The sequence below is a fragment of the Hevea brasiliensis genome, chromosome 1 (assembly GCF_030052815.1).
Source record: "Hevea brasiliensis isolate MT/VB/25A 57/8 chromosome 1, ASM3005281v1, whole genome shotgun sequence".
Lineage (NCBI taxonomy): Eukaryota > Viridiplantae > Streptophyta > Magnoliopsida > Malpighiales > Euphorbiaceae > Hevea > Hevea brasiliensis.
In genome coordinates, this window is record NC_079493.1 from 36,170,399 (window position 1) to 36,176,398 (window position 6,000).

Sequence of the window (6,000 nt, forward strand, 5' to 3'; positions counted from 1 at the left end):
AATCCTGTGACCCCATCTGTGGCTCACTGAACACGAGGCATTCCCTAGCAAAGTGACCTGGTTAGCCACACCTGAAGCATACTCCTGAACCCATCATACAAGGTCCTGAATGTCCTCTTCCACACTGTGCACAAGGTGCCAAGGAGGATCTGAACTGGACCAGGCTGCATTTGTACCTCGGCGTGACTACCTCGGATCCGCACTGGTCTGAACCCTCGGGATTTGTGTCTAAAACCACTCCTCTTATTCTTGCTTCTTCCTCTGTAAGTAGTCTGGCCACCACTATCCGTAGTACCCATGTGGGGAACACCTGAAGAACCCTCTGCTCTGTTTTTCTTTGCTCTTCCTCTGTGTTGGTCATCATAGCTAATCTCTATCTGTCTGGCTCGATCAACCACCACATCAAAAGACTGATCCGACATCATGGCCAGGTTTGCATACCTCCTGTCAAGCCCCTTTAGGAATCTCTTCACCTTCATAGTTTCTGTAGCTACTACTGTAGGGGCATACCTGCTCATTTTCAGAAATTCTGTAGCATATTCATCTACAGACCTGCCATTCTGTCTTAAGACCTCAAAGGCCCACTCTTTTGATCCCTGAAGCTTTCTGGCACAAACCGATTGATGAACAGTTCCACAAACTGAGTCCACGACAAACCCTCCATCCGAGATAATATGTAGTCATTCATCCATTGTCTAGGCATAGGCCCCATGACATGCTGTATACACTCTATAAGTCTTCTATCACCAATCGCAATTACATTTCTGCACATGCTGTCAGAATCCAAAAACCGATATGCATCGTCTGACATATCATAAGTACCAGGCACCAACTTCTTGAAATTGATGATTTGTTTGTAAGGTTCCCCTCTTGGTGCGGTAGACTGCTGCTGCTGCGGAGGGTGGACCATATACTGCGCCATCATGTCGATGGTCCTCTGCAAACCAGCTAGAGTAGCTGCCATGGGGTCCATGGGACCCTGTGCCATGAAAGACTGATCTTGAACTGTTGGCAGCTGCTCTTCTACTTGAGCAGCTCTAGGCCTCCTACCCCGCCTCCTCGGGGCAGGTGCCTCATCCTGTGCTGACACCTCGTCAGGCACATCTGGTTCTAGTGCAGTGGCAGCTCTCTTGCTTCTATGCATTTTCCTGAAATTCAGCAGCATTAGACCACAAAATTCAAAATTACTCATTACACAGCTCTATAGACTCATATTTATACACAATATATGAAGCAGAAACTAAAAGCAAAGATGACAATACAAGACGAATGTGGACCCTATTTTTCTGCATGTGACTCCTAGTAGACTCTTCCCAACACTTTAGATGAACATTCCCTAAGAATCTGGAGCCTAAGCTCTGATACCACATTTTTCACGACCCAACCTATGGTAGGACCAAGACTAGGACACAGGCCATCCTAAAGCCCCCGAGGCCCGTAGTAAGCCTAACTATTCACTTAACCCAACTCTAAGGCCCATTTGGGCCCAATTTCAAGAAATCAACTGGACAGAGTCCGGCCATAAAATGAACCTTTCAACGGGGAGTTTTTGACTCACCCGACCTGTAAACACAATAAATACTCAATTGGGGAGCTCAGCTCACCCTCCACATACTCATCAGCATAAAAATAAATGGGAGCTCAGCTCCCTCATCCAATCCATCAAACATGCATAGAATATTAAGTTTACAGATCCAAAATAATAATTTAGTTTACAGACCCATATCAAATAGACATTTCTAACACATGCGAAAATTCTAAGATTTAACAAGTTTATACAAACATTAATAACTAACCTGCGAGGAAGAAAGCAGGTTAACCTCAAAAATATCCTCCTGTGGCCTGGAAAAATATTGAACAGGAGTGAGCGTTCGACTCAGAGAGTAAAATATCAATTTTAATCATAATTTCTAAAACTATCTAAAATTAATGCACTCTGTGGAGTGAAATGCAGCATCAGCAATAAATTCACATCATAACAGCAAAAGGTAATTTGGAGCACTCACACACCCAATAATATCAATCATAATATATGGGAGCTGATCCCCTATACAGCTCTCTTAATTCCAACTGCGTGATGAAGAACTCACTTTCGGACTTCCACTTAATAACCAAATCGGGGTCCCAGTGAAGAACTCAAGCCGTGTCTACCCCAAGGACCGTGTCCCAAATGAAGATCTCAAGCCGTGTCTACCCGTCCTATCCATAGTCCACACCACATCACACGCACGCCAACGCACGCACACTGCTCCAAATTACCACAACAACATACATGGCACTTTTCACAGTTATGAATGCAACATAAATCGTGCCTAAAGTTTATCTACATAGATATGCATATAAGTGATGCATGGGCATGCTTGAACATATAATAATAGTGAAATTACAATTAAAATTAATATTTTACTCACAGACTTGACAAAGAATCATCGTGGCGGTGGCGGAGGAAGAAGGTCATTCCGCTCACCTGACAATTACATTACAATTATTTAATACAATAGACTCAATACAAACCAAGAGAAAGACCAAATACGTCCTAAGTCGTGCCGAAAATCCGGCAGAGTACCCCCTATACCTAGGATCTACCCAACCTGCAAAAGGGCTCAAAACGCACTTTCCATATTCACAATCTATATATCCACAACTCAATCACATCACACAGCCCCTCCTGGGCCCATCAAATCAGTCATCCATCACAATATGTAAAATTTCAATTTAATCCTTATAATTGATCATTTTTGCAAAAACTACCTAAACAAGCTCTAAAAATTCTAAAACTTTGCCCCGCGGTCCTTAGCAATATTATTAGGCTATTGCAAAAAGAATTATAATTTTTTGAGCTACCACGAATATTTTATGAATTTTTAATCCTATTTAAGCACTAGAAAACTACGAAAAAGCAAGGTTCGAGTTTACCTTTGCCGATTTCGACTTCGGGGACGCGCTCGGGACATCTGACAATGGGGGGTAGCCAAAACCTTGGTCCAATTCGGAGACTTTTCCGGTAACAGGTCTGTCTGGCCGGAAATTCACAGACCCGGGCAATTGTCGAATTTTCACTAATTGAGGATACCTACACGAAGCCCACAACACGGGGGTTAGTACATAAATTTTTCAGAATTTTCTAAGCTCATTTAATGCTCGGAAAGACACTGCGAAGTTCCGTAGGACCCATCGAAAAACGGCGTCAGAAAAATTCGAAATTTATGTCGCCGCGAAGCTCTCGACGAGTGGAGCGCTCTGGTACTCTCGGTTTTCTCATGGGATTCACGGTTTGCGAGAAATCTAGCCCGAAAGTCAAAATGGGCTAAAACTTCCCGGGCAAAAATTGAACAAACCGCTCGATGGATTTCGTTGTTCTTGGTATCTATGGAAAGCTCTCGACGAGTAGATGAATTTAGACACAAGTCCTGGTCCGATTGGTGGCCGGATCGGCCAGATTTTGGCCGGGAAGTCGAACGGTCGCGCAAGAAGGAAGGCGCGCGCGGTTTTCGATCGTTTGGGCGGCACGACCGTGGGGTGAGGCGACACGGCGAAATGGGTGGCAGGGGAGGTGGCGGCGCGCCAAGGGGAGGAGGGAGGAGAGAGAAAAAGAGAGAGAAAGGGAGAGGGGTAGGGACGTGCGGGGAGGAAGAAGGAAGAAAAAGAAAAGGCCGGTCCGATTCGACCGGTCCGGTTCAGGATACAAAATTTTAAATTTTTACTCTATCTCGGGACCGAAAATGAGATCCAAAAATTTCGAAAAAATTTCAGAAAACTCAGAAAAATTCGTAGACTCCAAATATATTTTTAGTTTTGCCACGTGATCTTTAAATTAATTTTTAAAAATCATCAAAGTTTATATTTTCGAAAAATCGAGCCCGATTTTTAAAATCCGAAAAAATCTCAAATAATTTCTTAAAATTTAAATAAAATTAAAATACCAATATTACTCATAAAATAATAAATTTAAAATTTTTGGGGTGTTACAATTTATATATCAAAATAAATTTTAAATTTGGTTAAAGCTATATTTTGATAATAACAATATTTAAAAAAAAAAAAAGAGAAAAGAGCTATAAACTGATACAAATAAAGTGGTTGTTATTAAAAATTTTAATTCTTTATTTTTAATATTTAGTTAAAACTTATTAATTATGAATATTTCTTTTTCCAAGAAAGGTAAATTTGTAACAAATTAAATAATTATAATTGAATAAGATTAAAATTTAACATCTATTTGTACAAATATTATTGAATTAAATATTAATTTTTAATAATAATTTAGTTTTGTAAATAAAATAGTTGATTCTATAAAATGAAAATTTTTTATTCAAAAATTAAATAAAATTTAATATTACAGGTTTGTTATTCTTTAAAAAAAATTAAAAAATAAATTAGTGGAAGTGAGATTCTTTGTTTAAGATTTTTATTAATTTTATTATAATAATTTAAATAATTTTTAATGAATTAATAATATTTATGGAATTCAAATTATATAATTACTAGGGGTAAGTATTATTCGGCTCAAATCGAATAAATCGAACTAAACCGCATTAATTAGATAATTTAGTTCGGTTTTTAAAATAATTTGGTTATGTCAGTTTTTATATTATAAAAATTTCGGTTATTTCTGTTCGGTTCGGTTTTGAAGAAAAAAAAATCGGTTAAACCAAACTGAACCAAATAGTTTTATTGATTTTTAAATTGATTTATTTTTATAGAGAATTTATTAATTATATGTAATTTTATATATTTAAATTGTTTAATTTCATTGATTAATGATTATTAGGTTCAAACCAATGTCAAAATCATACCAAATAACTTGAAAATCATGTGTAAATTAAAAAATTAATCAAACATAAAACTGATCAATTTGAACCGAACCGAATCAAAATAGAGCGGTTCGGTTCAATTCAATTTTTCATCGATGCGATTCGATTTGGTTTCTAAAATATATAATTCGATTTTCATGATTTGATTTGATTTGATTTAATTTGAATCAAATGTTTACCCCTAATTACAATGTTAAAAATTATAATAAGATTTTTAGTATAAGTAGAATTATTATTAAAATAATATTAAAATTTTAATTTATATTAGCTATTATAATATTTGAAATAAAAAATTTTAGGGATATAGCAATGGATATTCAGTTGCTAAACGTTATTAGCGATTATACCATATGGATAAATCTCGTTGGTAAATGTTTTACAATACTTATTGCGTAGAACTTACACTTTTCAAATTTACCATTTTCGTATAATTTTATTTAAGAAAATAATAATATTTTACTCATTTTACTCCTACGATGGTACTACTATAGACCTCTATGCCCACCCATCTCTCTATTTGCTAACATAATGCCCTTTCAATTAGGGGTGTGCAGTTTTCGGTTTAAATCGAAAAACCGAACTGAATCGATTAATTCGGTTTAATCGGTTTGGTTTTAAAATTTAATCGGTTCGGTTCGATTTATAATTTTGATAATTTCAGATTAATCGGTTCGGTTCGGTTATTTTCATAAAAAAATAAAAAAAAATCGAACCGAATCGAACCGAACCGAAATCAAAGAAAACCGAACCGAACCTTAAGATTTTTGAGTTTTGATTTCTAATTTTTTTTGTTTTTATGTTTTTATTATTTAGATTTAATGTTAAAAATATGAAATTTTATAAATTTTGGTTTGATCGGTTTAAAATCGAACCGAACCGATATTTATCGGTTCGATTCGGTTCGATTTTTTCTTATCAATCGGTTCAGTTCAGTTTTTTAAATTTTTTATTTTCGATTTTCGATTTTATCGGTTCGGTTCGGTTCGGAACCGAACCAACCGTTTGCACACCCCTACTTCCAATATATGACTTTTAATGTGTCTTCTTCTGCAAATTATGATACAAAAGAAGCTTCCACAAGTTATGCCAAGCATTCTTTCAGGTCATCATAGGCTGGAGTGTGCAAATAGTTGATTCGGTTTGGAACCAAACCAAACTAATAAAATCGATAATTGAAAATAAAAAA